General features: G+C 68.2%; 7 non-coding genes across 7 annotated transcripts; all 7 read left to right on the plus strand.

Moving 5' to 3' along the window:
• Positions 1-275: 275 nt before the first annotated feature.
• On the plus strand, positions 276-394 carry LOC129052493 (5S ribosomal RNA). The gene has a single exon (XR_008517549.1). It is a non-coding gene; the product is annotated as a 5S ribosomal RNA (ribosomal RNA).
• A 2,178-nt stretch (positions 395-2,572) lies between these two features.
• LOC129052494 (5S ribosomal RNA) lies at positions 2,573-2,691 on the plus strand. The gene has a single exon (XR_008517550.1). It is a non-coding gene; the product is annotated as a 5S ribosomal RNA (ribosomal RNA).
• A 2,202-nt stretch (positions 2,692-4,893) lies between these two features.
• On the plus strand, positions 4,894-5,012 carry LOC129052496 (5S ribosomal RNA). The gene has a single exon (XR_008517552.1). It is a non-coding gene; the product is annotated as a 5S ribosomal RNA (ribosomal RNA).
• Positions 5,013-7,190: 2,178 nt separating this feature from the next.
• LOC129052497 (5S ribosomal RNA) lies at positions 7,191-7,309 on the plus strand. The gene has a single exon (XR_008517555.1). It is a non-coding gene; the product is annotated as a 5S ribosomal RNA (ribosomal RNA).
• Positions 7,310-9,511: 2,202 nt separating this feature from the next.
• On the plus strand, positions 9,512-9,630 carry LOC129052499 (5S ribosomal RNA). Its single transcript, XR_008517559.1, has one exon. It is a non-coding gene; the product is annotated as a 5S ribosomal RNA (ribosomal RNA).
• A 2,178-nt stretch (positions 9,631-11,808) lies between these two features.
• Positions 11,809-11,927, plus strand: LOC129052503 (5S ribosomal RNA). Its single transcript, XR_008517562.1, has one exon. It is a non-coding gene; the product is annotated as a 5S ribosomal RNA (ribosomal RNA).
• Positions 11,928-14,128: 2,201 nt separating this feature from the next.
• On the plus strand, positions 14,129-14,247 carry LOC129052508 (5S ribosomal RNA). Its single transcript, XR_008517563.1, has one exon. It is a non-coding gene; the product is annotated as a 5S ribosomal RNA (ribosomal RNA).
• Positions 14,248-14,968: the final 721 nt, after the last annotated feature.

Consider the following 14,968-nt stretch of genomic DNA (forward strand, 5'->3'; position numbering starts at 1 on the left):
CGAGGGACGCAAAACGCCACCTCCGCGGCAGGGCGGAGGACCAGGAGGGGGTCCCGGGATCGTGGGCCCTGGGCCCTGACGCCTCGGAGCACTCCCTGTTCCGAGCGGGCCCCATGTGGTGGAAGCTCGGGAGCTGGGGAGCCGGGGGAAGGCCCCGGGCGAGGGGCTCGGGGGTCCCCGATCCGAGCCCCGCGGCCCCGGGCTGGCGGTGACGGCTGCAATCCGGCGGGCATGGCTGGGCCGGGCTCTTGGGGCAGCCAGGCGCCTGTCTCGGCGTCTACGGCCATACCACCCTGAACGCGCCCGATCTCGTCTGATCTCGGAAGCTAAGCAGGGTCGGGCCTGGTTAGTACTTGGATGGGAGACCGCCTGGGAATACCGGGTGCTGTAGGCTTTTTCTTTGGCTTTTTGCTTTTTCTTTCCTCTTCTTCCAGACGGAGTCTCGCTCTGTCGCCCAGGCTGGAGTGCAGCGGCGCCATCTCGGCTCACTGCAAGCTCCGCCTCCCGGGTTCACGCCCTTCTCCGGCCCCAGCCTCCCGAGTAGCTGGGACTGCAGGCGCCCGCCACCACGCCCGGCTGATTTTTTTTCTATTTTGCGTAGAGACGGGGTTTCACCCTGTTACCCGGGATGGTCTCCACCTCCTCACCTGGTGATCCACCCGCCTCGGCCTCCCACCCACAGTGCTGGGATTACAGGCGGGAGCCACCGCGCCCGCCCGGCCTGCTGCAGGCTTTTTTGGCTTCCCCGCTGCCTCCCTTCCCCCTACAGTCGCCATGCTCCCCAACCTCCCCTCGCTCTGCTCCCCCTTTATCGCCCACCTACACCTCCGCCGCAGCCCAGCCGGGGACCTCCTCCTGGGGGTCCGCCCCTACTGCACGCCGGGCAGCAGCATCCCACCGCTTCCGCCTCGCCGCCGCCCCGCCAGGAGCCCGGCTCCAGCCTGGGAGGGCAGGGGGCCGGACCCCAGAGCCGCAGGCGCGGGTCCCCTGCCGTTCGCGGTGCCTTCCCGCTCCCGGAACGCCCAGGCCATTCAATTCACCCACCGGGCGGCGCGCCGTCGTCGCAACCTTCCAAACCGGGGGAAGGGGCGGGCAGGGTCAGCGGGTGCCACAGGCGCCAGCCCAGACCTCGGCTCCGGAACGCACGGGCTGCTTCACCCGGGGGAAGGACATTGCTTCGCCAGCCACCAGGAAAACTGTCCCTGTGCACCCGGATTCCCAACGGCCCCCCACTTCGTGTCAACACCAGTCCCGAGGACACGCCAGAGACCCAGGCCTCCGGCCCCGCCCGGTGCCACGGCTCCCGCCAAACGGGCGGGCGGGCGCACTCTGCAAATCCCGGGGCCCGCCGCCAGGCACCCAGAGCACAGGGTGGTGCCAAGAAAGGAAGGAACCTACGAAACCCACCTCCAAAGCAAGCAATTCAGCCAAGTAAGAGCCCGTCTCAGCGCTCCGTTGGTCCTCTCACAGGGACCGCCTGGCCCCCGTGTTCTGGCGCAGCCCAAGCCCCCTCCACCCTATCCCGGCCTGCTCAAAAGGGCGCTGCCTACCGGAGCCGGGCGCTTCCTCTCGAAGGCTCTATCGCTCTCGCTCTCTAGCTCCCTCCGCCACTCTCTTCTAGGTTTCCCCCTGGACCTCGCGCTACTTCTGCCGTCTTCCCTCTGTCTCTCTGTCTCTCTCTCTTTCTCTGTCCCTGTCTCTTTCTCAGCCTCTCTGTCTGTCTCCTTCCCTCTCCCCCTCCCCTGTCTCTCTCGATCGCTGTCTCTCTCCCTCCCTCGGTTTCTATCTCTCCATCCATCTCGTCCTTGCTCTCCTTCAAGCCGCGTGTGTGTGTGTACGTGTGTGTGTGTCTGTGTGTGTGTGTGTGCGTCTGAGTGGGTGAGTCTGTGTGTGTGTGTGTGTGTGTGTGTGCGTGTTCGCGCGCGCGTGCGTGCGTGCGTGTGCGAGCGAGCGCCCGCGCGTGCGAGCGCGCCCGGGTGTGTCTGTGTGTGGGGGAGTGGATTTGCTCCTGGTGGTGGCGGGGTGTGTCTGGGTTTCTCTCAGCCCCTCTCACCCGGGATCAGGCCGCCGCCTCTAGTGGCAGCCCGGGGCAAAGCGGGGCCACCCCCCCGACCCGCTACCCGCCCCCGCGCCCTCTTGCCCACCGGCCGGACGGGCCTTGGTCGGGACACGCGACCGTGCTGGGGGCGTTGGGAGAGAAAGGCCCCGCGCGGCCCGGCCGGCTGGTCGCCCTTGGCCAGCCCTGACGGCTCCGGGTGGGTGGGGCAAGAGGGGGCCTCGCGGGAGCGCCTGAGCGGCGAGGGACCCAAAACGCCACCTCCGCGGCAGGGCGGAGGACCAGGAGGGGGTCCCGGGATCGTGGGCCCTGGGCCCTGACGCCTCGGAGCACTCCCTGTTCCGAGCGGGCCCCATGTGGTGGAAGCTCGGGAGCTGGGGAGCCGGGGGAAGGCCGCGGGCGAGCGGCTCGGGGGTCCCCGATCCGAGCCCCGCGGCCCCGGGCTGGCGGTGACGGCTGCAATCCGGCGGGCATGGCTGGGCCGGGCTCTTGGGGCAGCCAGGCGCCTGTCTCGGCGTCTACGGCCATACCACCCTGAACGCGCCCGATCTCGTCTGATCTCGGAAGCTAAGCAGGGTCGGGCCTGGTTAGTACTTGGATGGGAGACCGCCTGGGAATACCGGGTGCTGTAGGCTTTTTCTTTGGCTTTTTGCTTTTTCTTTCCTCTTCTTCCAGACGGAGTCTCGCTCTGTCGCCCAGGCTGGAGTGCAGCGGCGCCATCTCGGCTCACTGCAAGCTCCGCCTCCCGGGTTCACGCCCTTCTCCGGCCCCAGCCTCCCGAGTAGCTGGGACTGCAGGCGCCCGCCACCACGCCCGGCTGACTTTTTTTCTATTTTGCGTAGAGACGGGGTTTCACCCTGTTAGCCGGGATGGTCTCCACCTCCTCACCTGGTGATCCACCCGCCTCGGCCTCCCACCCACAGTGCTGGGATTACAGGCGGGAGCCACCGCGCCCGCCCGGCCTGCTGCAGGCTTTTTTGGCTTCCCCGCTGCCTCCCTTCCCCCTACGGTCACCATGCTCCCCAACCTCCCCTCGCTCTGCTCCCCCTTTATCGCCCACCTACACCTCCGCCGCAGCCCAGCCGGAGACCTCCTCCTGGGGGTCCGCCCCTACTGCACGCCGGGCAGCAGCATCCCACCGCTTCCGCCTCGCCGCCGCCCCGCCAGGAGCCCGGCTCCAGCCTGGGAGGGCAGGGGGCCGGACCCCAGAGCCGCAGGCGCGGGTCCCCTGCCGTTCGCGGTGCCTTCCCGCTCCCGGAACGCCCAGGCCATTCAATTCACCCACCGGGCGGCGCGCCGTCGTCGCAACCTTCCAAACCGGGGGAAGGGGCGGGCAGGGGCAGCGGGTGCCACAGGCGCCAGCCCAGACCTCGGCTCCGGAACGCACGGGCTGCTTCACCCGGGGGAAGGACATTGCTTCGCCAGCCACCAGGAAAACAGTCCCTGTGCACCCGGATTCCCAACGGCCCCCCACTTCGTGTCAACACCAGTCCCGAGGACACGCCAGAGACCCAGGCCTCCGGCCCCGCCCGGTGCCACGGCTCCCGCCAAACGGGCGGGCGGGCGCACTCTGCAAATCCCGGGGCCCGCCGCAAGGCACCCAGAGCACAGGGTGGTGCCAAGAAAGGAAGGAACCTACGAAACCCACCTCCAAAGCAAGCAATTCAGCCAAGTAAAAGCCCGTCTCAGCGCTCCGTTGGTCCTCTCACAGGGACCGCCTGGCCCCCGTGTTCTGGCGCAGCCCAAGCCCCCTCCACCCTATCCCGGCCTGCTCAAAAGGGCGCTGCCTGCCGGAGACGGGCGCTTCCTCTCGAAGGCTCTATCGCTCTCGCTCTCTAGCTCCCTCCGCCTCTCTCTTCTAGGTTTCCCCCTGGACCTCGCGCTACTTCTGTCGTCTTCCCTCTGTCTCTCTGTCTCTCTCTCTTTCTCTGTCCCTGTCTCTTTCTCAGCCTCTCTGTCTGTCTCCTTCCCTCTCCCCCTCCCCTGTCTCTCTCGATCGCTGTCTCTCTCCCTCCCTCGGTTTCTATCTCTCCATCCATCTCGTCCTTGCTCTCCTTCAAGCCGCGTGTGTGTGTGTACGTGTGTGTGTCTGTGTGTGTGTGTGTGTGTGTGTCTCAGTGGGTGAGTCTGTGTGTGTGTGTGTGTGTGTGTGTGTCTGAGTGGGTGAGTCTGTGTGTGTGTGTGTGTGTGCGCGCGTGCGTGCGTGTGCGAGCGAGCGCCAGCGCGTGCGAGCGCGCCCGGGTGTGTCTGTGTGTGGGGGAGTGGATTTGCTCCTGGTGGTGGCGGGGTGTGTCTGGGTTTCTCTCAGCCCCTCTCACCCGGGATCAGGCCGCCGCCTCTAGTGGCAGCCCGGGGCAAAGCGGGGCCACCCCCCCGACCCGCTACCCGCCCCCGCGCCCTCTTGCCCACCGGCCGGACCGGCCTTGGTCGGGACACGCGACCGTGCTGGGGGCGTTGGGAGAGAAAGGCCCCGCGCGGCCCGGCCGGCTGGTCGCCCTTGGCCAGCCCTGACGGCTCCGGGTGGGTGGGGCAAGAGGGGGCCTCGCGGGAGCGCCTGAGCGGCGAGGGACGCAAAACGCCACCTCCGCGGCAGGGCGGAGGACCAGGAGGGGGTCCCGGGATCGTGGGCCCTGGGCCCTGACGCCTCGGAGCACTCCCTGTTCCGAGCGGGCCCCATGTGGTGGAAGCTCGGGAGCTGGGGAGCCGGGGGAAGGCCGCGGGCGAGCGGCTCGGGGGTCCCCGATCCGAGCCCCGCGGCCCCGGGCTGGCGGTGACGGCTGCAATCCGGCGGGCATGGCTGGGCCGGGCTCTTGGGGCAGCCAGGCGCCTGTCTCGGCGTCTACGGCCATACCACCCTGAACGCGCCCGATCTCGTCTGATCTCGGAAGCTAAGCAGGGTCGGGCCTGGTTAGTACTTGGATGGGAGACCGCCTGGGAATACCGGGTGCTGTAGGCTTTTTCTTTGGCTTTTTGCTTTTTCTTTCCTCTTCTTCCAGACGGAGTCTCGCTCTGTCGCCCAGGCTGGAGTGCAGCGGCGCCATCTCGGCTCACTGCAAGCTCCGCCTCCCGGGTTCACGCCCTTCTCGGGCCCCAGCCTCCCGAGTAGCTGGGACTGCAGGCGCCCGCCACCACGCCCGGCTGATTTTTTTTCTATTTTGGGTAGAGACGGGGTTTCACCCTGTTAGCCGGGATGGTCTCTACCTCCTCACCTGGTGATCCACCCGCCTCGGCCTCCCACCCACAGTGCTGGGATTACAGGCGGGAGCCACCGCGCCCGCCCGGCCTGCTGCAGGCTTTTTTGGCTTCCCCGCTGCCTCCCTTCCCCCTACGGTCACCATGCTCCCCAACCTCCCCTCGCTCTGCTCCCCCTTTATCGCCCACCTACACCTCCGCCGCAGCCCAGCCGGAGACCTCCTCCTGGGGGTCCGCCCCTACTGCACGCCGGGCAGCAGCATCCCACCGCTTCCGCCTCGCCGCCGCCCCGCCAGGAGCCCGGCTCCAGCCTGGGAGGGCAGGGGGCCGGACCCCAGAGCCGCAGGCGCGGGTCCCCTGCCGTTCGCGGTGCCTTCCCGCTCCCGGAACGCCCAGGCCATTCAATTCACCCACCGGGCGGCGCGCCGTCGTCGCAACCTTCCAAACCGGGGGAAGGGGCGGGCAGGGGCAGCGGGTGCCACAGGCGCCAGCCCAGACCTCGGCTCCGGAACGCACGGGCTGCTTCACCCGGGGGAAGGACATTGCTTCGCCAGCCACCAGGAAAACTGTCCCTGTGCACCCGGATTCCCAACGGCCCCCCACTTCGTGTCAACACCAGTCCCGAGGACACGCCAGAGACCCAGGCCTCCGGCCCCGCCCGGTGCCACGGCTCCCGCCAAACGGGCGGGCGGGCGCACTCTGCAAATCCCGGGGCCCGCCGCCAGGCACCCAGAGCACAGGGTGGTGCCAAGAAAGGAAGGAACCTACGAAACCCACCTCCAAAGCAAGCAATTCAGCCAAGTAAAAGCCCGTCTCAGCGCTCCGTTGGTCCTCTCACAGGGACCGCCTGGCCCCCGTGTTCTGGCGCAGCCCAAGCCCCCTCCACCCTATCCCGGCCTGCTCAAAAGGGCGCTGCCTACCGGAGCCGGGCGCTTCCTCTCGAAGGCTCTATCGCTCTCGCTCTCTAGCTCCCTCCGCCACTCTCTTCTAGGTTTCCCCCTGGACCTCGCGCTACTTCTGCCGTCTTCCCTCTGTCTCTCTGTCTCTCTCTCTTTCTCTGTCCCTGTCTCTTTCTCAGCCTCTCTGTCTGTCTCCTTCCCTCTCCCCCTCCCCTGTCTCTCTCGATCGCTGTCTCTCTCCCTCCCTCGGTTTCTATCTCTCCATCCATCTCGTCCTTGCTCTCCTTCAAGCCGCGTGTGTGTGTGTACGTGTGTGTGTGTCTGTGTGTGTGTGTGTGCGTCTGAGTGGGTGAGTCTGTGTGTGTGTGTGTGTGTGTGTGTGCGTGTTCGCGCGCGCGTGCGTGCGTGCGTGTGCGAGCGAGCGCCCGCGCGTGCGAGCGCGCCCGGGTGTGTCTGTGTGTGGGGGAGTGGATTTGCTCCTGGTGGTGGCGGGGTGTGTCTGGGTTTCTCTCAGCCCCTCTCACCCGGGATCAGGCCGCCGCCTCTAGTGGCAGCCCGGGGCAAAGCGGGGCCACCCCCCCGACCCGCTACCCGCCCCCGCGCCCTCTTGCCCACCGGCCGGACGGGCCTTGGTCGGGACACGCGACCGTGCTGGGGGCGTTGGGAGAGAAAGGCCCCGCGCGGCCCGGCCGGCTGGTCGCCCTTGGCCAGCCCTGACGGCTCCGCGTGGGTGGGGCAAGAGGGGGCCTCGCGGGAGCGCCTGAGCGGCGAGGGACGCAAAACGCCACCTCCGCGGCAGGGCGGAGGACCAGGAGGGGGTCCCGGGATCGTGGGCCCTGGGCCCTGACGCCTCGGAGCACTCCCTGTTCCGAGCGGGCCCCATGTGGTGGAAGCTCGGGAGCTGGGGAGCCGGGGGAAGGCCGCGGGCGAGCGGCTCGGGGGTCCCCGATCCGAGCCCCGCGGCCCCGGGCTGGCGGTGACGGCTGCAATCCGGCGGGCATGGCTGGGCCGGGCTCTTGGGGCAGCCAGGCGCCTGTCTCGGCGTCTACGGCCATACCACCCTGAACGCGCCCGATCTCGTCTGATCTCGGAAGCTAAGCAGGGTCGGGCCTGGTTAGTACTTGGATGGGAGACCGCCTGGGAATACCGGGTGCTGTAGGCTTTTTCTTTGGCTTTTTGCTTTTTCTTTCCTCTTCTTCCAGACGGAGTCTCGCTCTGTCGCCCAGGCTGGAGTGCAGCGGCGCCATCTCGGCTCACTGCAAGCTCCGCCTCCCGGGTTCACGCCCTTCTCCGGCCCCAGCCTCCCGAGTAGCTGGGACTGCAGGCGCCCGCCACCACGCCCGGCTGATTTTTTTTCTATTTTGGGTAGAGACGGGGTTTCACCCTGTTAGCCGGGATGGTCTCTACCTCCTCACCTGGTGATCCACCCGCCTCGGCCTCCCACCCACAGTGCTGGGATTACAGGCGGGAGCCACCGCGCCCGCCCGGCCTGCTGCAGGCTTTTTTGGCTTCCCCGCTGCCTCCCTTCCCCCTACGGTCACCATGCTCCCCAACCTCCCCTCGCTCTGCTCCCCCTTTATCGCCCACCTACACCTCCGCCGCAGCCCAGCCGGAGACCTCCTCCTGGGGGTCCGCCCCTACTGCACGCCGGGCAGCAGCATCCCACCGCTTCCGCCTCGCCGCCGCCCCGCCAGGAGCCCGGCTCCAGCCTGGGAGGGCAGGGGGCCGGACCCCAGAGCCGCAGGCGCGGGTCCCCTGCCGTTCGCGGTGCCTTCCCGCTCCCGGAACGCCCAGGCCATTCAATTCACCCACCGGGCGGCGCGCCGTCGTCGCAACCTTCCAAACCGGGGGAAGGGGCGGGCAGGGGCAGCGGGTGCCACAGGCGCCAGCCCAGACCTCGGCTCCGGAACGCACGGGCTGCTTCACCCGGGGGAAGGACATTGCTTCGCCAGCCACCAGGAAAACAGTCCCTGTGCACCCGGATTCCCAACGGCCCCCCACTTCGTGTCAACACCAGTCCCGAGGACACGCCAGAGACCCAGGCCTCCGGCCCCGCCCGGTGCCACGGCTCCCGCCAAACGGGCGGGCGGGCGCACTCTGCAAATCCCGGGGCCCGCCGCAAGGCACCCAGAGCACAGGGTGGTGCCAAGAAAGGAAGGAACCTACGAAACCCACCTCCAAAGCAAGCAATTCAGCCAAGTAAAAGCCCGTCTCAGCGCTCCGTTGGTCCTCTCACAGGGACCGCCTGGCCCCCGTGTTCTGGCGCAGCCCAAGCCCCCTCCACCCTATCCCGGCCTGCTCAAAAGGGCGCTGCCTGCCGGAGACGGGCGCTTCCTCTCGAAGGCTCTATCGCTCTCGCTCTCTAGCTCCCTCCGCCTCTCTCTTCTAGGTTTCCCCCTGGACCTCGCGCTACTTCTGTCGTCTTCCCTCTGTCTCTCTGTCTCTCTCTCTTTCTCTGTCCCTGTCTCTTTCTCAGCCTCTCTGTCTGTCTCCTTCCCTCTCCCCCTCCCCTGTCTCTCTCGATCGCTGTCTCTCTCCCTCCCTCGGTTTCTATCTCTCCATCCATCTCGTCCTTGCTCTCCTTCAAGCCGCGTGTGTGTGTGTACGTGTGTGTGTCTGTGTGTGTGTGTGTGTGTGTGTCTCAGTGGGTGAGTCTGTGTGTGTGTGTGTGTGTGTGTGTGTCTGAGTGGGTGAGTCTGTGTGTGTGTGTGTGTGTGCGCGCGTGCGTGCGTGTGCGAGCGAGCGCCGGCGCGTGCGAGCGCGCCCGGGTGTGTCTGTGTGTGGGGGAGTGGATTTGCTCCTGGTGGTGGCGGGGTGTGTCTGGGTTTCTCTCAGCCCCTCTCACCCGGGATCAGGCCGCCGCCTCTAGTGGCAGCCCGGGGCAAAGCGGGGCCACCCCCCCGACCCGCTACCCGCCCCCGCGCCCTCTTGCCCACCGGCCGGACCGGCCTTGGTCGGGACACGCGACCGTGCTGGGGGCGTTGGGAGAGAAAGGCCCCGCGCGGCCCGGCCGGCTGGTCGCCCTTGGCCAGCCCTGACGGCTCCGGGTGGGTGGGGCAAGAGGGGGCCTCGCGGGAGCGCCTGAGCGGCGAGGGACGCAAAACGCCACCTCCGCGGCAGGGCGGAGGACCAGGAGGGGGTCCCGGGATCGTGGGCCCTGGGCCCTGACGCCTCGGAGCACTCCCTGTTCCGAGCGGGCCCCATGTGGTGGAAGCTCGGGAGCTGGGGAGCCGGGGGAAGGCCCCGGGCGAGGGGCTCGGGGGTCCCCGATCCGAGCCCCGCGGCCCCGGGCTGGCGGTGACGGCTGCAATCCGGCGGGCATGGCTGGGCCGGGCTCTTGGGGCAGCCAGGCGCCTGTCTCGGCGTCTACGGCCATACCACCCTGAACGCGCCCGATCTCGTCTGATCTCGGAAGCTAAGCAGGGTCGGGCCTGGTTAGTACTTGGATGGGAGACCGCCTGGGAATACCGGGTGCTGTAGGCTTTTTCTTTGGCTTTTTGCTTTTTCTTTCCTCTTCTTCCAGACGGAGTCTCGCTCTGTCGCCCAGGCTGGAGTGCAGCGGCGCCATCTCGGCTCACTGCAAGCTCCGCCTCCCGGGTTCACGCCCTTCTCCGGCCCCAGCCTCCCGAGTAGCTGGGACTGCAGGCGCCCGCCACCACGCCCGGCTGACTTTTTTTCTATTTTGCGTAGAGACGGGGTTTCACCCTGTTAGCCGGGATGGTCTCCACCTCCTCACCTGGTGATCCACCCGCCTCGGCCTCCCACCCACAGTGCTGGGATTACAGGCGGGAGCCACCGCGCCCGCCCGGCCTGCTGCAGGCTTTTTTGGCTTCCCCGCTGCCTCCCTTCCCCCTACAGTCGCCATGCTCCCCAACCTCCCCTCGCTCTGCTCCCCCTTTATCGCCCACCTACACCTCCGCCGCAGCCCAGCCGGGGACCTCCTCCTGGGGGTCCGCCCCTACTGCACGCCGGGCAGCAGCATCCCACCGCTTCCGCCTGGCCGCCGCCCCGCCAGGAGCCCGGCTCCAGCCTGGGAGGGCAGGGGGCCGGACCCCAGAGCCGCAGGCGCGGGTCCCCTGCCGTTCGCGGTGCCTTCCCGCTCCCGGAACGCCCAGGCCATTCAATTCACCCACCGGGCGGCGCGCCGTCGTCGCAACCTTCCAAACCGGGGGAAGGGGCGGGCAGGGTCAGCGGGTGCCACAGGCGCCAGCCCAGACCTCGGCTCCGGAACGCACGGGCTGCTTCACCCGGGGGAAGGACATTGCTTCGCCAGCCACCAGGAAAACTGTCCCTGTGCACCCGGATTCCCAACGGCCCCCCACTTCGTGTCAACACCAGTCCCGAGGACACGCCAGAGACCCAGGCCTCCGGCCCCGCCCGGTGCCACGGCTCCCGCCAAACGGGCGGGCGGGCGCACTCTGCAAATCCCGGGGCCCGCCGCCAGGCACCCAGAGCACAGGGTGGTGCCAAGAAAGGAAGGAACCTACGAAACCCACCTCCAAAGCAAGCAATTCAGCCAAGTAAAAGCCCGTCTCAGCGCTCCGTTGGTCCTCTCACAGGGACCGCCTGGCCCCCGTGTTCTGGCGCAGCCCAAGCCCCCTCCACCCTATCCCGGCCTGCTCAAAAGGGCGCTGCCTACCGGAGCCGGGCGCTTCCTCTCGAAGGCTCTATCGCTCTCGCTCTCTAGCTCCCTCCGCCACTCTCTTCTAGGTTTCCCCCTGGACCTCGCGCTACTTCTGTCGTCTTCCCTCTGTCTCTCTGTCTCTCTCTCTTTCTCTGTCCCTGTCTCTTTCTCAGCCTCTCTGTCTGTCTCCTTCCCTCTCCCCCTCCCCTGTCTCTCTCGATCGCTGTCTCTCTCCCTCCCTCGGTTTCTATCTCTCCATCCATCTCGTCCTTGCTCTCCTTCAAGCCGCGTGTGTGTGTGTACGTGTGTGTGTGTCTGTGTGTGTGTGTGTGCGTCTGAGTGGGTGAGTCTGTGTGTGTGTGTGTGTGTGTGTGTGCGTGTTCGCGCGCGCGTGCGTGCGTGCGTGTGCGAGCGAGCGCCCGCGCGTGCGAGCGCGCCCGGGTGTGTCTGTGTGTGGGGGAGTGGATTTGCTCCTGGTGGTGGCGGGGTGTGTCTGGGTTTCTCTCAGCCCCTCTCACCCGGGATCAGGCCGCCGCCTCTAGTGGCAGCCCGGGGCAAAGCGGGGCCACCCCCCCGACCCGCTACCCGCCCCCGCGCCCTCTTGCCCACCGGCCGGACGGGCCTTGGTCGGGACACGCGACCGTGCTGGGGGCGTTGGGAGAGAAAGGCCCCGCGCGGCCCGGCCGGCTGGTCGCCCTTGGCCAGCCCTGACGGCTCCGGGTGGGTGGGGCAAGAGGGGGCCTCGCGGGAGCGCCTGAGCGGCGAGGGACCCAAAACGCCACCTCCGCGGCAGGGCGGAGGACCAGGAGGGGGTCCCGGGATCGTGGGCCCTGGGCCCTGACGCCTCGGAGCACTCCCTGTTCCGAGCGGGCCCCATGTGGTGGAAGCTCGGGAGCTGGGGAGCCGGGGGAAGGCCGCGGGCGAGCGGCTCGGGGGTCCCCGATCCGAGCCCCGCGGCCCCGGTCTGGCGGTGACGGCTGCAATCCGGCGGGCATGGCTGGGCCGGGCTCTTGGGGCAGCCAGGCGCCTGTCTCGGCGTCTACGGCCATACCACCCTGAACGCGCCCGATCTCGTCTGATCTCGGAAGCTAAGCAGGGTCGGGCCTGGTTAGTACTTGGATGGGAGACCGCCTGGGAATACCGGGTGCTGTAGGCTTTTTCTTTGGCTTTTTGCTTTTTCTTTCCTCTTCTTCCAGACGGAGTCTCGCTCTGTCGCCCAGGCTGGAGTGCAGCGGCGCCATCTCGGCTCACTGCAAGCTCCGCCTCCCGGGTTCACGCCCTTCTCCGGCCCCAGCCTCCCGAGTAGCTGCTGGGACTGCAGGCGCCCGCCACCACGCCCGGCTGATTTTTTTTCTATTTTGGGTAGAGACGGGGTTTCACCCTGTTAGCCGGGATGGTCTCTACCTCCTCACCTGGTGATCCACCCGCCTCGGCCTCCCACCCACAGTGCTGGGATTACAGGCGGGAGCCACCGCGCCCGCCCGGCCTGCTGCAGGCTTTTTTGGCTTCCCCGCTGCCTCCCTTCCCCCTACGGTCACCATGCTCCCCAACCTCCCCTCGCTCTGCTCCCCCTTTATCGCCCACCTACACCTCCGCCGCAGCCCAGCCGGAGACCTCCTCCTGGGGGTCCGCCCCTACTGCACGCCGGGCAGCAGCATCCCACCGCTTCCGCCTCGCCGCCGCCCCGCCAGGAGCCCGGCTCCAGCCTGGGAGGGCAGGGGGCCGGACCCCAGAGCCGCAGGCGCGGGTCCCCTGCCGTTCGCGGTGCCTTCCCGCTCCCGGAACGCCCAGGCCATTCAATTCACCCACCGGGCGGCGCGCCGTCGTCGCAACCTTCCAAACCGGGGGAAGGGGCGGGCAGGGGCAGCGGGTGCCACAGGCGCCAGCCCAGACCTCGGCTCCGGAACGCACGGGCTGCTTCACCCGGGGGAAGGACATTGCTTCGCCAGCCACCAGGAAAACAGTCCCTGTGCACCCGGATTCCCAACGGCCCCCCACTTCGTGTCAACACCAGTCCCGAGGACACGCCAGAGACCCAGGCCTCCGGCCCCGCCCGGTGCCACGGCTCCCGCCAAACGGGCGGGCGGGCGCACTCTGCAAATCCCGGGGCCCGCCGCAAGGCACCCAGAGCACAGGGTGGTGCCAAGAAAGGAAGGAACCTACGAAACCCACCTCCAAAGCAAGCAATTCAGCCAAGTAAAAGCCCGTCTCAGCGCTCCGTTGGTCCTCTCACAGGGACCGCCTGGCCCCCGTGTTCTGGCGCAGCCCAAGCCCCCTCCACCCTATCCCGGCCTGCTCAAAAGGGCGCTGCCTGCCGGAGACGGGCGCTTCCTCTCGAAGGCTCTATCGCTCTCGCTCTCTAGCTCCCTCCGCCTCTCTCTTCTAGGTTTCCCCCTGGACCTCGCGCTACTTCTGTCGTCTTCCCTCTGTCTCTCTGTCTCTCTCTCTTTCTCTGTCCCTGTCTCTTTCTCAGCCTCTCTGTCTGTCTCCTTCCCTCTCCCCCTCCCCTGTCTCTCTCGATCGCTGTCTCTCTCCCTCCCTCGGTTTCTATCTCTCCATCCATCTCGTCCTTGCTCTCCTTCAAGCCGCGTGTGTGTGTGTACGTGTGTGTGTCTGTGTGTGTGTGTGTGTGTGTGTCTCAGTGGGTGAGTCTGTGTGTGTGTGTGTGTGTGTGTGTGTCTGAGTGGGTGAGTCTGTGTGTGTGTGTGTGCGCGCGTGCGTGCGTGTGCGAGCGAGCGCCGGCGCGTGCGAGCGCGCCCGGGTGTGTCTGTGTGTGGGGGAGTGGATTTGCTCCTGGTGGTGGCGGGGTGTGTCTGGGTTTCTCTCAGCCCCTCTCACCCGGGATCAGGCCGCCGCCTCTAGTGGCAGCCCGGGGCAAAGCGGGGCCACCCCCCCGACCCGCTACCCGCCCCCGCGCCCTCTTGCCCACCGGCCGGACCGGCCTTGGTCGGGACACGCGACCGTGCTGGGGGCGTTGGGAGAGAAAGGCCCCGCGCGGCCCGGCCGGCTGGTCGCCCTTGGCCAGCCCTGACGGCTCCGGGTGGGTGGGGCAAGAGGGGGCCTCGCGGGAGCGCCTGAGCGGCGAGGGACGCAAAACGCCACCTCCGCGGCAGGGCGGAGGACCAGGAGGGGGTCCCGGGATCGTGGGCCCTGGGCCCTGACGCCTCGGAGCACTCCCTGTTCCGAGCGGGCCCCATGTGGTGGAAGCTCGGGAGCTGGGGAGCCGGGGGAAGGCCGCGGGCGAGCGGCTCGGGGGTCCCCGATCCGAGCCCCGCGGCCCCGGGCTGGCGGTGACGGCTGCAATCCGGCGGGCATGGCTGGGCCGGGCTCTTGGGGCAGCCAGGCGCCTGTCTCGGCGTCTACGGCCATACCACCCTGAACGCGCCCGATCTCGTCTGATCTCGGAAGCTAAGCAGGGTCGGGCCTGGTTAGTACTTGGATGGGAGACCGCCTGGGAATACCGGGTGCTGTAGGCTTTTTCTTTGGCTTTTTGCTTTTTCTTTCCTCTTCTTCCAGACGGAGTCTCGCTCTGTCGCCCAGGCTGGAGTGCAGCGGCGCCATCTCGGCTCACTGCAAGCTCCGCCTCCCGGGTTCACGCCCTTCTCCGGCCCCAGCCTCCCGAGTAGCTGGGACTGCAGGCGCCCGCCACCACGCCCGGCTGACTTTTTTTCTATTTTGGGTAGAGACGGGGTTTCACCCTGTTAGCCGGGATGGTCTCTACCTCCTCACCTGGTGATCCACCCGCCTCGGCCTCCCACCCACAGTGCTGGGATTACAGGCGGGAGCCACCGCGCCCGCCCGGCCTGCTGCAGGCTTTTTTGGCTTCCCCGCTGCCTCCCTTCCCCCTACGGTCACCATGCTCCCCAACCTCCCCTCGCTCTACTCCCCCTTTATCGCCCACCTACACCTCCGCCGCAGCCCAGCCGGAGACCTCCTCCTGGGGGTCCGCCCCTACTGCACGCCGGGCAGCAGCATCCCACCGCTTCCGCCTCGCCGCCGCCCCGCCAGGAGCCCGGCTCCAGCCTGGGAGGGCAGGGGGCCGGACCCCAGAGCCGCAGGCGCGGGTCCCCTGCCGTTCGCGGTGCCTTCCCGCTCCCGGAACGCCCAGGCCATTCAATTCACCCACCGGGCGGCGCGCCGTCGTCGCAACCTTCCAAACCGGGGGAAGGGGCGGGCAGGGTCAGCGGGTGCCACAGG

This window comes from Pongo abelii, chromosome 1 (assembly GCF_028885655.2).
Source record: "Pongo abelii isolate AG06213 chromosome 1, NHGRI_mPonAbe1-v2.0_pri, whole genome shotgun sequence".
Classification (NCBI taxonomy): Eukaryota; Metazoa; Chordata; class Mammalia; order Primates; family Hominidae; genus Pongo; species Pongo abelii.